The following is a 17,498-nucleotide window of genomic DNA, read 5'->3' as shown; positions in this document are numbered from 1 at the left end:
ATGTACACACCCTTGTCTCCGGCTTGCGTTCTGGATGCTCCCCACCCAGTCCGCATATGTAATACTAAGGGCAATCAATATACAAGGACATTGATGGCTCATGGGGGGTCGTGACCTCATTCCCGCTATACAAGGGAAGAGTCCGGGCGCTTCCAGGCGTGTGTGTGTGTGTGTGTGTGTGTGTGTGTGCGCGCGCGCGTGCACAGGGGGCCTGAAGTGCTCATGGGTGCAAGCTAGGTCTCTGCGGGGACAGAAGCAGGAGCCATGGGTGGGACCACCAGCACCCACAGGTCACCTTTGAAGCAGACCAGAATGAGAACATCACCATGGTGAAGGGCATCCGGTTTTTGGAAAATGTGACTGATTGTATAGGGACAGCTCCCCACCTGGTTTGAAGTCTCAGCAGTATTCTGGTGCTCCTGGTGCCTCTGTTTCTGACAAAGAAGTGAAAAGAAGAGTAGCTGAAGGGCTGGCATTAGAGAAAGTCAGGAAAGACCCTGAAATTCAGAAACAACTAAAGCCAAGGCAAAGAGCTGCACCAAGGGAGGGCTTGTGCCAATGAGCAGTTAACCAGAGGTATTCCTCGACAGAGAGGGGATCAAGGGAAGAGGCACGAGCCAAGGCAAAGCACCCACTAAGCAGCTGGAAGAGAAAGCTGGAGTGATAAAGAAGCAGGATGCAATTTACGGAGAGCAGCTCGGAATTCCACAAAGTCACCACTGAACAGTATCGGAAAGCTGCTGGGGAGGGGAAGCGAGGTTGAACCAGTGTGTTTCATCCTGTCTGGGCTGATCTGCAGGCCCAGGTTCTCCAGTGGTACCGCCAGAACACCCCACAGACAGACGCTCAGCAGCTCCACATTGGCCAACCACTACATGCGCTGTGTCCGTTAGGCCACACAGAGCGTGCTTGAGAAGGGAGCGTCAAGTCAGCTTCTAGAACAAGCAAAAGCCCTCAATGGTAATTCTGGAGGCAGAACATTTTTTTTCCCTAGGAAGAAAGGAACCCCTTTAAAGAGAAGACGATTAGAGAGAGGCACCAGAGAGCAGATCCAGCAGGGGTGTATCTCAGTTTGATGAGCTGCAGTTTGAAAAGCCGAGGCCTAGGTCAGGTATCAGTCAGCAAGGACACACTGCCGTGTTAGTCAGCACTGTTTGTGATGATGGAAAGGGAGAGGTAGCCCTCTCTACCTTTGTAACTTCCTTTTCAACTTTCTCTTCTTACCAAGTCCATGGTTGGGGGTGAACCCTCACTCCAGCAAAGCTGGGGTCGGGATGGGGGCTAAGGTAACTGGCGTGGTTGGTGGGGGGGCACCAAACCTTGATCTCAGCCCAGCGGTGCTGGATGGAGTTGCCTAGGCTGTGGTGTGTTGGTTTTCTCTCTCTTTTCTCCTTGACTATCTAAGGAGCTACTTCATTTTAACTGATGCTGATCATGCAAGCAAGGAGACAAAAAGGAGAGAAAGTGTACCTCTTTCACTATAGTAGTGTTTATGATCACAAGTCGAATAGGGCATTTTTTATCAACACGAAGGCAGTCTTGGCTTGTACAACCTCTTCTCTACCATGAATACTGACATCTTTACTTCACTCACTATCAATAGTTTCCAACAGGGATAAGAAAAGAGAGACAGCCTTATGTGTTTTCTACTTCCAAGTATCAGGAGGCCCAGAATACTAGCCAGGATGCTAGAGCACAATAGAATAAACGCTACTGAACAGCTCCCGCTGCCCTAATGAGATGGACTTCTCTCCACTGAAGAACCACATCCTTTCACACCCCCACATTGCTTAGCATATGGGAAGTGCCTAAAAGCAGTTGCTGAGCTGGATCAGATATTTTAAAATTTGCCTGTGTGTTGTCATGATGTAGATAGAGTTTTATTGTTCAAATGATTTGGCATTTGGTGACTCCAAATACAGAGGATTTGGCTAAGAACTAGGCTCTAGTGCCACGTGGGCCTGGATTCGAGCTCAGATCCTCTCCTAACTAACTGGCTGTGGCACAGCATAGTCCCTATGGTAAAGTTTACAACTGGATTTTTCTGCTGAGAGAAAATAAAGGTCCATCTAGAATTCCCTTTCCAGCTAAATGTCAATACAACGATGAAGAGAAGAGGGTTTTATGTTCTTTTTTTCTTAAGAGACTAAAAAAATCCCGCTATAAAGATGTTTTTAAAAGATTTTATTTATTTATTTGAGAGAGAGAGAATGAGAGATAGAGAGCACAAGAGGGAAGAGGGTCAGAGGGAGAAGCAGACTCCCTGCTGAGCAGGGAGCCTGATGTGGAACTCGATCCCGGGACTCCAGGATCATGACCTGAGCCGAAGGCAGTCGCCCAACCAACTGAGCCACCCAGGTGCCCTCGCTATAAAGATTTTCACTGGAAGAAATACTACAGGATTTATTTCAGAAAGAAAACATTTGGAAGGGAGAAATGTAAGAAAAACTGTTGGGCAAAGTAATTGTAACTATGTGGCAAATCTAAATCAGCGCTATTTAAAACAATAGCACACAGGGGAGCCTGGGCAGCTTGGGTCACTTGGGCATCAGACTCTTGATTTCGGCTCAGGTCATGGTCTCGGGGTCATGAGGTCGAGCCCCATGTTGGGCTCTGTGCTGAGCGTGGAGCCTAAGATTCTCTCCTTCTCCTTCCACCCCTCCCCCTGCCGCTTGAGCTCGCACTCTCTAAAAACAAAACAAGAGCACTAGGAAGTGATTTAAAGACTACAAAAATGAAATGGAAGTAAAATAAAGGACAACAATGGAATAAAGATAGGAGGGGTGTTTGGATTAAAGCATTTTAAGGTTTTGGTATTATTCAAGACTAAAGGAGAGATAGTAGTTAATTTCAGATAAGTCAAAATGAATGTTAAGTATGGAAACAGAACAAAACCGCAAAACTTTAATGTGCGGGGGGATGTGGAGGAAGGGATAAAAACTCAATCAATCCAACCAAAGATAAGAAGAGTTTTTGGGGCGCCTGGGTGGCTCAGTCGGTTAAGCCTCTGCTTTCAGCTCAGGTCATGATCCCGGGCTTCTGGGATCGAGTCCCATGTTGGGTTCTCTGCTTGGCAGGGAGTCTGCTTCTCCCTCTGCCTCTGCCTCTCCCCACCGACTGTGTTCTGTCTCTCGCTCTCTCAAATAAATAAAGTCTTTTTTTAAAAAAGGAGATTTTAAAAATCAAATAAAAAACATAAAAAGCAGAAAGTACAAAAGTAGGTGGCAGAAATGAACACATAACTACAGTCACTATAACTGCACACGGAGTAAAGTTACCACTGGAAGACAAGATCACAGATGAGGCAGAAATAAGAAAAATGCATCAGGGGGCACCTGGGTGGCTCGGTCTGTTAAGCGTCTGCCTTCAGCTCAGGTCATGATCCCAGGGTCCTGGGATCGAGCCCTGCATCGGGCTCCTTGCTCAACGGGGAGCCCGCTTCTCCCTCTCCTCCCTGCTTGTACTCTCTCACTGTCTCTCCTTCTCTCTCTCTCTCAAATAAATAAAATCTTAAAAAAAAAAAGAAAAAGAAAAATGCACCTGTATGATATTTATAAGAAACATACCAAAGCTGAAGCATCTTTCAGATTGAGACTAGAGGGAAGGGAAAATGGTTTACTAGGCAAATATTATCCAAAAGAAAGCTGGTGCAGTTATTTTAGTGTATCAGAAAAAACTAAAAGACAGAAAGTATCATTAGATATAAGAGGCAATGATAAAAGGAACATTTTCTCACAAAGGTACAAAATTTCTAAAACTGTTTTGAACCCAACAACATAATCTCAAAACGTATAAACCCCCAATTGACAGAATTGTAAGGAGAGATTGACAAATCCACAAAGTGGGAGAATACACCATCTTTCCAAGGACATCTTGAACATTTATGAATACTGATCATATACTAAGGTATAATGCAAGACTCAACAAATACAAAAAAAATCTATATAATAAAGACAAATTCCTGAACTATCATAAAAATAGAAATCAGTAACAAAAACTAAGCAAAAAATGTCTATACAGTTATAATTTTTGAAAATTAATTTCAAAATAATTCATGAGTCAAAGAACTCAGAAACTATAACTTAGGACAGAGTAATATTTTTACACTTCCTCTCCACTGTTCTACTCCACCCCATTTTGACCAGTGCTGTTGAAGACAAAACACTGACATTGACACACACACACACACACACACACACACACACACACACACACACACAGTATGTTGGAAATGAAGAAACAAAACAGTCATTATCTGCAGAGGCTCCAAAATTGAAAATCAAAGAGGATCAAGCACAAGCCATTGCTAGAAGAGAGTTCAGTAAGATTGTAGGATATAAGATTATTATCCAGAAGTTAATTATTTGTCTATATGCCCACAACAAATAGCTGGAAACTAATTTCTAAAGAGGTATATTTTATAATAGTTACAAAGTATTTAAGGTGTCTAGGAGCAAATCAAACAAAAGATGTGTAAAATCATAAAACTTTTTGAGCAACAAATGGATGAGGAAACCTGATATTTTAGAGATGGGAATTCTCCTCAAACTAATATTAAATGTTAATATTAAATGCAATCTCACACAAAAACCTCAACAGGGCTTTTTGAAGAACTTGTAAACTGATTCCAAAATGTATGTGTAAGTGCAAAGGGCCAAGGATAACCTAGAATGCTTTGAATAATGCAGGGAGACTTACTTTGCTGGTTATCAAGACTTACTATGGAGTCGTTATAACTAAGTTACTGGTATGAGATAACACTGTGAATCAGAATACAGAGAGCTGAAACAGACTTGTGCATATATGAAACACAATACATACCAAGCTGGTATTACAAAAAGAAAAAGATTTAATAAATGAGGCTTGAGATAGTTGGTTCCTGCAGCAGCTTGTACACAGCTGGTGAGAGCTAGGGAGGGCAAAAAGGACCCTATTTTCCAAATCCAAATACTGGTGATCAGAGCTCTGGTCACTGACTGCTGCTTCTGATCAGAGGTGCCGACAGAAATGAGCAACCATTGCTGTTGCCCCTCCCCCCACTGTTGCAAGCCCCTCCCCCTCAGGCTGAAGTGACTTCTGGGGATCGAAAGGGCCAATGCCCCTTTCTCCTCCCCCACCTTTATTGTTCTCTTTTTTCCCCTACTGGGAGCCAGACATTAAAGACCAGGACATTCAAAAACACTTGCATATAAGGGAAAAACTAGAAAGTGATCCATGCACGCCCAGGGAAAGGCTTGGAAAAGATCCAAGAAGACCTTAAGTTTACACCTCAAGTTGATCTTCAGCACAGAGACAGCCTACAATTAAAAAAATGATAACAAAAAACACCAAACCCTGGGAAAGAGAGAGAATTTGATTTCCAGTATTACCACATTATTAGAGTCAAATGTCCAGTTTTCAAAAACACAAAAACCACAAGGCATGCAAAGAAGCAGGAAAGTATGGCCCATTCAAAGGGAAAAAACAAAACAGACACTGTCCCTGAAAAAGACCAGCCAGTAGATCTACTAGACAAAGACTTTAAAACAACAGTCTTTAAGCTGTTCAAAGAACTGAAGATGTAAAGAAAGTCAAGAAAATGATGTAGGAACAAAATGGAAATATGAATAAAGGAATAGTAACCCTAAAAAGAAACCAAAAAGAAATTCTGGAACTGAAAAGTATGATAACTGAAGTGGAAAATTCATGGGGCACCTGGCTGCCTCAGTCAGCGGAGCATTCAACACTTGATCTTGGAGTTGTGAGTTTCAGCCCCATGTTCAGTGTAGAGATCACTTAAAAATAAAATCTTAAAAAAAAAATCTATGAAATAGAAAATTCACCACAAAGATTCAAAGAGATCTGAGCAAGCAGAAGAAAGCATCCCTGAATTTGAAGCTAGGACAGAAGAGAAAATGATCAAATCTCAGGAATAGAAAGAAAAAGAGATTGAAAAAAAAACCGAGCAGAGCCTAATAGACCTGTAGGACACCAGCAAGGTCCCCGACATACATATTGTGGGAGTCCCACGGTAGGAGAAAGGGACAGAGAGAATATTTAAGAAATAATGGCTGAAAACTTCCTAAACCTGATGAAAGAGATGAATATAAACATTCAAGAACCTCAATGAAGTCCAAGTAAGATGAATTCAAAGACACCCATACCAACACAATATAATTAAACTTGTGAAAGACAAAGAGCAAATCTTGAAAGTAATAAGAGAGAAGCAAATCATTATATACAAGGGATCCTTGATAAGATTATCAGCAGATTTATTATCAGAAATTTTGGAGGCCTTAAGACAGGGGGCCAATATATTCAAAATACTAAATGAAAATAAAAATAACCCTGTCAACCAAGAATCCTATATCCTTCAAAAGTGAGAAAGTAAGACATTCCCAGATAAATAAAATTTGATGGAGTTCATTACCACTAGACCTGCCCTGCAAGAAATGCTCAAGAGAGTCCTGAGAGGTGAAGTAAAAGAACACCAGACAGTAACTCAAAGCTGTATAGAGAAATAAGTATCTCAATAAACGTAAATACATGGGCAATTGTTTAAAAGCTAGTATTGTAGCAATGGTTTATAAATGCATTTTTTTGTTTTCTCCATGATTTAAGAGACATACATTAAAAGAATTATCAGTCTAAAAGCTAGTATTATTGTAACTTTGGTTTATAACTCCGAATTTTTTTCTACATAATTTAAGAGATGCATTTACAAGAATTATTAATTTATGTTTGGGCATACAATGCATAAAGATATAATTTGAGGGACATCAACAACCAAAAGGGGTGAGGACGGAGCTGTAAAGAAGCAGAGCTTTTGGGGCCCTGGGTGGCACAGTCGGCTCGGGTCATGATCCCAGGGTCCTGGGATCGAGCCCCGCATCAGGCTCCCTGCTCAGTGGGGAGTCTGCTTCTCCCTCTCCCTCTGCTGCTCCCCTGCTTCTGCTCTCTCACTTGCACTCTTTCTCTGAAATAAATAAATAAATAATCCTAAAAAAGAAGCAGAGCTTTTGTATGTTATTGAAGTGAAGCTGGTATAAATTCAAATTACAGTGTTATAACTTTAGGATGTGAAATGTAATCTCCATAGTAACCACAAAAAAAAAATAGCCCTAGAATATACACAAAAGGAAATGAGAAAGGAATTTAAACATTTCACTACAAAAAAATCAACACAAAAGAAAGTAGTAATGGAAATGAGGGATAAAAAAGCTATAAGATATACAGAAAAGAAATAGTAAAGTGACCAAAGTCCTGCTTATCAGTAATTAACTGTAAATTAAATAAATAAATATCAGAAGACTGAGTTTGGCACAATGAATAAAAATGCATGATCCAACTACATGCTATCTATGAGACACACTTTAGATCCAAACACACAAATAGACTGAAAATGAGAGGGTGGGAAAAGATATTCCATGCAAATAGTAACCAGAAGAAAGCAAGGGTGTCTCTACTAATATCAGAGAGAACAGACTTTAAATCAAAAAAGGATACAAAAGACAAAGGACATTATATATTAATAAAAGGCTTAAAACAAGATATAACAATTATAAACATTTATATACCTAAACATTTGTCCATTTCATCTGGGTTATATAATTTCTTAGCATATACTTATTCATAATATTCCTCAGAGTCCTTTTTATTGCTTGAAGTCTGTTGTGATGTTTCCTCTTTCATTTCCGATTTAACAGTTTGAGTGTTCTCTCTTTTCTCCTTGGTCAGTGTAGCTAAAATTTTGTTAATTTTATCTTTTCAAAAAATCAATTTTTGGTTTTCTTGACTTTATTATATTTCTTTCCTCTATTTCATTTATTCCCACTTTTTATTTCTTAGAGTTTTGTTCATTGATTTGAGATCTTTTCTTTTTTTTTAATATATTTTTTAAAGATTTTATTTATTTATTTGACAGAGACAGAGATAGTGAGAGAGGGAACACAAGCAGCGGGAGTGGGAGAGGGAGAAGCAGTCTTCCGCGGAGCAGGGAGCCTGATGTGGGGCTCGATCCCAGGACCCTGGGATCATGACCTGAGCCAAAGGCAGACGCTTAACAACTGAGCCACCCAGGTGCCCCTGAGATTTCTAATACAAATTTTGTTCTATGCATGGCATTTGCTGCTTAAGTTCTGGTATATTGGCTTCATTTTCTTTCATCTCTATGTATTTCCTAGTTTCTCTGGTGACTTTCTTTGACTATTCATTATTTATGAGTATGCTGTTTCAATTTCATATTTTTTTAAATTCCCCAAATTTCCTTCCTTTATTGATCTCTCATTTCATTCCATTGTGGTTTGAGAACATACTTTGTATGATTTCAACCGCTTTAACTTTAGGAGGCTTTATGACCTAACATATGGTCTATCCTGCACAATGTGCCATGTGCACTTGAGAAGAATGTGTATTCTGTTGTTGGGTGAAGTGGTCTAAAGATGCCAGCTAAAGGTTTAGCTGGCTTAGAGTGTTGTTTAAGTCATCTGTTTCCTTGGGGATCTTCTGCCAAGGTGTTCTGTTCATTATTGACAGTAGGATATTGAAGTCTGTAACTATTATTGCCAAATTGTCTATTTCTCTCTTCAATTGTCACTTTTTGTTTCATGTACTTTGGTCTTTTTTTTTTTTTTTTTTTTTAAGGAAGGTTAGTTGATTTTTGGAGGTTCTCAATCCACCATTCCCAAAGTGCTTCTACCTTTGATATCTTATTTGTTTTTTTTTTAAGATTTTATTTATTTTTATTATTCTCCATCATCACAGAGGCCATGAGGACTCAGTGAGAAGGCAGCCGTCTACTGGCCAGGAACAGACCCTGCTAGAGCTTGATCTGGGAGTTTCCACCTCTAAAACAGTGAGAAAATAAATATCTGTTGTTTAAGCTACCCCACCCATTTTGTTATGGCAGACTCCTATACCATGTTTGTCTCTAGAGAGAGGCAGATGAATCAGAGCCCTAGGCTTCAGGAGCACATCATCTAGTAAGAAGAGGCATCTCATGAGGATACAACGTGATCAGTGCTTCTAACTCAGCCTGGGAGTTTTGAAAGGCTCCACAAAGCACACATCTGAGCAAGGTTTTCAAAGAGGTCTAATCAGGAGAAGAAACGGCAACCCAGGGAGAACCTCCAGCAAGGACTGAGATTTTAAAAGGCAGATGTAGCTGTTGAACACTGAGAGGCCAGAGGGTGCAGAAGGCATGGCAGGGAGCATTGGGAGAGGAGACTGAACAGATGCACTGGGGACAAGATGTGAAGGTCCCTGAGTGCCAAGACCAAAGAACCTACCTTTCAATATAAGAAGATATCAATCAACATATTCATTTACTAGGACTGTCAGAATAAAATACTACAGACTGGGTATTTTAACAACAGAAATGTATTTTCTCACTCTAGAGGCGAGAAATTTGAAATCAAGGTGTCAGCAAGGTTGGTTTCCTCTGAGGTATCTCTCCATAGCTTGCAGATGGCTGCCTTCTCCCTGTATCCTCACGTGGTCATCCCTCTGTATATGCATCTGTGTCCAAATCTCTTCTTGTAAAGATGGCGTTCATATTGGATTAGGGCCCACCCTCATGACCTCATTTTAATTTAATTACCTCTTTAAAGATGCTATGTCCAAATGTGGCCGCATTTTGAGTTACGGGGGTTACCACTTCAACATAGGAATCGCGGGGAGGACACATCAGTCCAGAACAAACAAGCAGCACAGGAAGAACACAAGTGAGTTTAGGACATCACCTGCTAGAGGACCGATTCCTTTTACGGCATTTGTTCACTTTCTCCCATGTGGATTCCCAGGTTTTGAAAGATTTCATCTGCCAACCTACGCTTATTAACTTATAAATTCTTCATTTATAAAAATCAAAGACAGCGAGTCCGTCAGATCTGAGCCGTAGGCCACATTGAGAACTACCATACTGAGCTGATAACATCTCAACCAAGAGGGAAATCTGACATTTACGTTAACCTATGGAGACTTGTTGTGGGGTGTGCGTGTGTGGCTAGAGACAGACTTTCCGGAGCGTAAGGAGTGCTGAAGTGTGCGCTCCTGCACACACAGATGCCCTGAGTGTGTCTCCATCGTAGCACTTAGTAGAGTATTGCAATTCTGTGGTTATGTGACTGCATCCCCCTCTAGATTCTGAATCCCTGCCAACAGGGACCCTGTCTCCCTCATTCTACAATGTCAGCAGTGCCCCCGATTGTCTTAAATGGATTAAACCCATTACCACATCTTTAAGACCTCTGGAGAGCACAAGACCACAAGTTGGAAACCACTGCTCTAGGATCTTAAATGTACACGGAAGACTCTACATTCATATGTTCGTACCCCCCTCCACCCCCCATACACACTCTCACTTTAAATTCCAACACACCGCAGATAAAGATGCCATGGAGTATGGTGCTGATAGTGCTGTGGGATTCTGAGCAGGGGCGGACCAAAAGCTGGGGCACTCGAGGGGCAGGAGGCTGGGTGGCTCAACTGGTTGGGCATAGGACTCTTGATTTCGGCTCAGGTCATGATCTCAGGGTTGTGGAATCAATCCCCAAGCCCTGCATTGGGCTCTGTGCTCAGTGGGGAGTCCTCTTGAGATTCTCTCTCTCCCTCTAATCTCTGCCTCCCCCACCCAGGCTCTCTCTCTCTCTCTCAAATAAATAAATAAATCTTTAAAAAAAAAAAAGCTGGGACACTCAGGAAAGGCAGGAGAAGCTGAGATGGACTTTGACAGATAAGGCAGAATCTGGAGTAGGAAAAGAAGTGCGGGACACATTCAGGTGAGGAAATAAGAGAAAATTCAGGGATGGAAAGATGTATGGTTTTCAGCAGGTAAAAAAATTTTTACAAGTCTATCCTTATTTGTAAAAAATAATATGCAACTAAAGCTAATTTGATTTTTAAAATCAAAGTTCATTTAGTGATAATGTACATTTTATAACAGCAGTAAAATTTTTAAATCAAAGTTAGATATACAGAGAAAACTTACAAATGATAAGGGTACAGCTAAATGATTATCAGAAAGGAAAAATACCCACACAACCCCTTCTGAGATCAAGAAATAGCACATTATTCTCTACCTCCTTTTGCATTTTTGAATATTAATCCACAGGATGTATTAGAAATATAAACAGAAATGAAAAAGAAACAAATACCTAGTAGGGGGACATATTCTGTCTCCTGGGTCCATTGTAGTAGGTTGAACAACGGCCACCCAAAGATAGTAACTTTTAATCCCAGGAACTTGTAAATGTTACTCTCTTTGGAAAAGAGGACCCAGGCACATCTTTTGAGGGCCACTATTCAACCTACTACAGCACTGAAAGAGATATATTCATGTTAGTCTGTCACCAAAATCATCCATGGGCAAGTTACTAACAGAGGTTTACACTTGCCAAGTTGAGGGCCAGATCTTGGACGCTGGTGGTAGCCTTCTTCCCTGATGTGAAAATATTGGGGTTCGGGAGCAAACAAGTAAAAAATTCTTGAGATGTCTTTGGTGCAAAGAGGCGGTTTTATTAAAGCACACAGGACAGGACCTGTGGGCAGGGGGAGCTGCACTGGGGTCCTGAGGAGTGGCTAATTATCTGCTTCCAAGTTGGGAGGGGGTTAGGGATAGTGTAAGTCTCTAAGGAATCTGGAAGCAAGGTTTCCAGGACCTTGAGGGTCTAACTGTTGTTAGGAAAAGGTCATTTACTACTGTCTAGTAAAACCTTAGTCATGAGACCCTTCAGATGTTTATCGGTGGGTCATATACTTGGGGGATGACTGCTAACATGTATCTTCGGGGGGATAGAGATAAAGGAAGTTTCCAAAGGAAATTTTATATGTTAAAGTAGACTTACAGGATCCTGGAGGTTGGGAGTTGGGTTAAGATAAAGTTGCCTTTTGCCCTTAGCAAAGTATTAACGTTGAGGCAGCTAAGTTCCTAGAGGAAGGTCACTCTGCCTGTCTCAAGGACTGGTCAGTGGGCTGTAAGTTGTAAGGAAATTTAATTCTTTTTCTTTTGCCTCAATGTCATGCCCCATCACGAACCATCCCTGTCACCTCTTTCAATCAAAATATTTCCATTTTACAGATGAATAAACTGAGCTTCAAAAGGTGTGACTATAGCTGCAGGTCGCACGTGGTGAGAGCAGAACTGGATTTGGACTCTGCTGTGATTATGGAACTCTACCCTCTCAACTCGATCCCACTGCCTCCTTCACTTCCTCCAGGACCATTTCAAAGTCCCTCACTTCGGAGTCATACAGATTGGAACACAATGAACACATGATGAGACTTGCCTCGAATCTGTGAAAAAATCTGTCTATCCTCTTGAGTTTTCTCTTCTCTTCTCTGTCTGAGCATCCTTGAGCTCTTCAGCCCTCACTGAGATTGCAGGGCCTGTACCCTTGCCACTACAGTCGCATCCTCTAAGTCCGCCGCTTCGTGTCCATGCGATTCTTCAGAGAAGGCTTCCTAGAACTGACACTTGTAAGAACTTTTACTGAGTGCTCATGCGCCAGGCTCTGCTCTCAGCACTACAATCATGTAACCTCAATATAAGCTCAACCACCCCATTAGATAGATTACCATAATCATTCCCCATTCTGGAAATGAGGAAACAGACACGGAAATTAAATACCTGCTCAAGGCCAGAACTATGAAATGAAAGCTGCTATTAAAATATAGGCAGCCTGGGGCGCCTGGGTGGCTCAGATGGTTAAGCGTCTGCCTTCGGGTCAGGTCATGATTCCAGGGTCGTGGGATCGAACCCCACATCGGGCTCCTGGCTCAGCGGGGAGCCTGCTTCTCCTTCTCCCTCTGCCTCTCTCCCTGCTCAGGCTCTCTCCTCTCTCTCTCTATCTCTGTGTCTCAGATGAATAAATAAAATCTTTAAAAAAAAATAAAAAATAAAATAAAATGTAGGCAGCCTGTCTCCAGAGCCCTGCGTTCTTAACCTCTACCCTCTCTGCTGCCTCTCCCCAAGCCTACTCAGAGTAAGAAGAGACCAACTCCACTGTTTCAAACATTATACTCCAAGTAACGCAACCTAAGATCACATGGCAGTTACACCACATACGGGCATTTGTACATTGCTAAATGCATGTGCACCTGTCCCTCTCTTCTTCCTGACCAAAAGAGTCCCCTAAAGCCACAGACCTGGAGAAAAGTATGTGGCAGGGGCGGCAGGTAAGGGGTGCACAGGCAGAAAGGAGGCTAGAATAAGAGACGGCCAGACACAAAAGCAGACAAGGGATCCAAGGGTAAAGCAGCAAGCAGGTGGACATGGAGGAGCAGTGTCAGTCCAGCTGCAGGAAGACTATGGGCTGGTTTAGGACAAATCTCACAAATACCGTGTTTGCATTACATTATTCCTAACAGTCCTCAAAGGCAGGTCAGACACTATCCTCCCAGCATCTGGAAAAGCACCTGCACACAATGAACCCTTTAGACGTGGAGGGGAATGGAAGAACAAGCTGGGTCTCTTCAAAGATATGGTGGATCTGTTCTTGTGCAGTCTCTCCACCTTCGTCTCAAAGACCCATACACCTTAATTACTTCACTGTTCCATTGCCAGCCCTGCCCCCTTTCCACTCACACAAAATCCACTGTGGCCACTCAGCCTCAATGCTGTGAACGTGCCCTTGATGGCTTCTGCCCACGGGGATCTCTGGCTTCGGAACTCACAACAATTTGTGCCTCTGCCACCACTGGGCCGCGACATCTCCCGATGATTGTCTTTCATTATTTAATTGTCAGCTAATTTCATTCCCAGGAAAATGATACAACATGCTACTTCATATAATTCACAGTATTTTGAGCAGGTTTTTAAACATACTTTATACTGCTACTGTTTTCTCAGTGACTGTAAAGCCTCAAGAGAAAACAAATAAGAGCTCTAGAAAATTCAGCAGTTTGTTTTAATCCTTTTGCACTGATGCCTGAGATATGAAAAATAAAAAAACATAAGAGGTGAAATGTTGGGAGTGCCCAATGCAGTGGAATCTCTAGGACAAAACAGGTCAGGCACTGCTCCGTGTTGAGAGAATCCGGCTAAATCTCAGTTTAATAATTAATTTTGTTATGAAGCCAAATGTGTTGATATTGACAAAGGTCTAATCTGGAATCTGTAAAGGGGAATAGGGAGTCCCTGACCCTTGGGCAGTGTTTGAAAAGCCTACTGGAAATCATAAATCTAACCATAAAACTACTCCAGCTAAAACATCACAGTTCTTTGCTTTTAGCTGGAACTGTAAGAACTCGGTGCAGTTATATTAGTTATGGTGTGGAAGCCAAAACCTCTGAACGTTAGTTATGTTTTTGATTAGGAAAGGGAAACTGAATTATCATTTCATAACTAAAATCTTTTAAAACAAGAATCCCGTTAGAAAAAATAATTAAAACCTTTCATGGTGTTTGTGGTGGGGAGGGGCAAAAGCTCCAGGGAACTTAAAAACAGGGGCTATTGTCTCAGTAACAATGGCCCATTTATTAAGCCCTTTCTGTGTGCTGTACACTCCTGCTCTCATTTAATCCTTACCACCTTACGAAGGTACTATTTTTACCTTCAGTTTACAGATGAGGAAAGTGAGCTCAAAGAGTTCAATAGCTTGTCCAAGGCCACCCAGCTGGCAAGTGGCACGTTCAAGAATCAAACTCCAATTAATTCCAGAGCTTATGTGCTTCATTGCCCTATTATATTATTTCATTCATTCCCCTGTCCTCTCTGTTTGGATAACCTCTGTCTTCCCAACAACTAAAGGAGGAGGACTTTCCCCTAGGTTCAAGCTCAGGTGGGAAGCAGCATGGGAGGAAATAAGACTCTTGGGGGGGGGGGGGTGCCTGTTGTAGACACATCGTGGCCTGGATTTCCAGATCTCAGACTAGTCTGGGGAAATGTGTATCTTCCCAAGAACTCTTGAGTTTTGGGGCACAACGATTTAAGAATTCCATGCTCTATGGTCTGGTGATAAGGACCCGAAATTCTTTATTCTGCTGCCTGTAGTACCTACCTTCTCATGACCGTGGATGTCATTTTATCAATACTGCAAGGCGCCCACATGGAGAACTGGAGAAGAGGATGAGAAAAGCAGCGTGTGACATTCTTTTCAGCACTGCCTGGTAGCTACCCTTTTGTGCCAACCTTTTTTCTTTTTTCTTTAGATAAAAGATACTCTAGGACAGGGCACAGATTCTCTTCAACAAATGATCCACAATAAAGAGTAAAGCGCCAAGCGCATTTCTAGACTTAAAGAGGTCACTCCAGATACAAAGGAGGTGGCGGCTTCTGCGAGTTGGGAACTCTGGCAGTCGTAGTCCATGCCGGCAGTCCTACTGCAGGGCGGACGGTACAACCTCTGTTTTAATTCCTTAACGTTAGGAGCAAGCGCTCCTGTAGGCTTCCCATGGTTCTGTGCTTTCTGGGAAGTCCTAATAGAGAATGATGCCAATCTCAAAGTTCAAGCCTACCTGAACCAAAGGCCCAGACGCAGCTGGAATTCGACAGATTTTATCTTGTAATTTTCTTCACCAGGTTCAACTAGGCTTGAATTATCCAAGACATTCATGACTTGATCACAGTGGCAAAGCTGACCCAATGGTGGTTCCTGTCAGTGGGTGGAACCCTAGCGGGAAAAGGGCAAGATGACATCGCCGTGAACTCATCCTGAATTAGGTAAAGTAGGTAAACCAGCATCTCTGGGTACTGATTTACTGAACATGAGGAAGAAAATGATCCAGCTTGGGCAACCATAAAAATCCTCATAGGTTAAGCAAAGTGAAAGGGATTTTTGAAAGGTCGACTTCAGAAATACTGTCTCACGCCTTTGGGGAACTATTCCGTAAATTTTACAAAGAGCTTCACTAAATACATAGCCACATTCAATGGAGGCAGAGAGCTCAGCATGCAAACTGCCTCTATTCTCCTGAGTTATAGACAGTTTAAAGCTATCATTTCAGTTAGCACTGAATTCCACCATATAATGTGCAAGTCTGCTACAGTGCTATTGTACACATACATCTTTTATTTGCATTAGAAAGGCATCAATCACCTCATGCTACAATATGTAATTAAGAAGTAAATGTACTACTTCGCTTAGCCTCACAAGATAAATGTTGTATTACTGCAAGAACAGAAGCTGTGATTTTAACTAGCCACATTTCAATGATAAATACAGTTGACCCTTGAACAACATGGGAGTTAGGGTCACCGGCACTGCCCACCCCACTAGCCAAAAATCCAAGTATAACTTTTGACTCCCCCAAAACTTAACTACTAATAGCCTACTGTTAATTAGAAGTCTTACTGAAAACATAAACAATTAACATATCTTGTATGTTATATGCATTATACACTGTACTTTTACAATAAAGTGAGCTAGAGAAAAGCTTAACAAAATCATCAGGAAAATATATTTACAATACTATACTGCATCTATTGAAAAAATCCACATATAAGTGGACTCACACAGTTCAAGCCTGTGTTGTTCAAGGGTCAACTGCATATATGTGATAGGTTACCACGACTTACCTATCTGTACCCCTTGTATGGTTAACAACCTAAATATTATATAGCAAGTAATCTAGAATTTATACTTTGGTGTTAAAAAAAAATTACCATTCAATTTATAAGAAGGCACTAGAAACATTTTGGAATGAATGAGCTTCACACAGAGAGAACCAAATATGGAGATTCACAAGCTATTGGTCAGAACGGAGCTCAGGAAAAGTCTGGGATAATATTTCCTTCTCTCAATGAAGAAAAAGAAGGGTTCGTTCTTCTGGTAACGAGTTGGGTGCCTATACTGTACTATGGATGGTGAAGCCAGAGGTGAGACTGGGGGTTGGGAGGGAGAACAGGAAGGAAGGTGGCTGGAGAGGTACTGTGAAGTATGGAAAAGCTGACCTGGGGCAGATGGAAGAGTGGCCGCCTGGGGCTCGGCACCAAACAGCTGTGGAGTCCCCAGCCGTAGGCATCCAGTGGTTGTGGAAAGGGACCCTGGGCGGGAGGTGAGGCCCAGGCCCTGGCACTAACCAGATGGATGGCTCTGGCGAGTCACGCATCACCCAGAAGGGGCTGTACTAGGTTCTCTTCTTACTGATAAAAACAAAACCACTGAAGAGCATGCCATTAAAGACCATGCAATAACACATGGTTCCTAGTTACGAATACAGTTCGAGTTCGCATTATTCCATCCACTTCACAAGGACAATGCCAAAGAAACAAGTCATCCAGTTCCTTGGCCGGACACTGCTTTTCCTATCCACCCTCAGAAAAAAACAAACAAACAAACACCCGGCCACACCTACGTTCTGGATTCTTGTCTTGGGGGAAGTCACCATCACAGCAGGCAATAAACCCGGCTTTATTTTAAATGTCCAACGCGGGCGCCACCTGTTTTTAACCCTTACACGTGCAACCCAGCTGCATAAGGAGTCCTTAACACAGTGGTCCAAAGACGGGCTTTTCGGGACGGCTCCTAAACACGTGAGATTATATGCACACTGGTTTCCCACATGCACGGATGCACACACCT

At 42.0% G+C, this 17,498-nt stretch overlaps 1 pseudogene; it reads left to right on the top strand.

The window, feature by feature from the left end:
* Nucleotides 1-264: 264 nt before the first annotated feature.
* Nucleotides 265-1,545, top strand: LOC113923169 (annotated as a pseudogene).
* The last annotated feature ends 15,953 nt before the right edge of the window (nt 1,546-17,498 follow it).

Source organism: Zalophus californianus, chromosome 9, assembly GCF_009762305.2.
Source record: "Zalophus californianus isolate mZalCal1 chromosome 9, mZalCal1.pri.v2, whole genome shotgun sequence".
In the NCBI taxonomy this organism is placed as follows: domain Eukaryota; kingdom Metazoa; phylum Chordata; class Mammalia; order Carnivora; family Otariidae; genus Zalophus; species Zalophus californianus.
The sequence above is the reverse complement of the archived record's forward strand: the minus strand, read 5'-3'. Positions and strand labels throughout refer to the sequence as shown.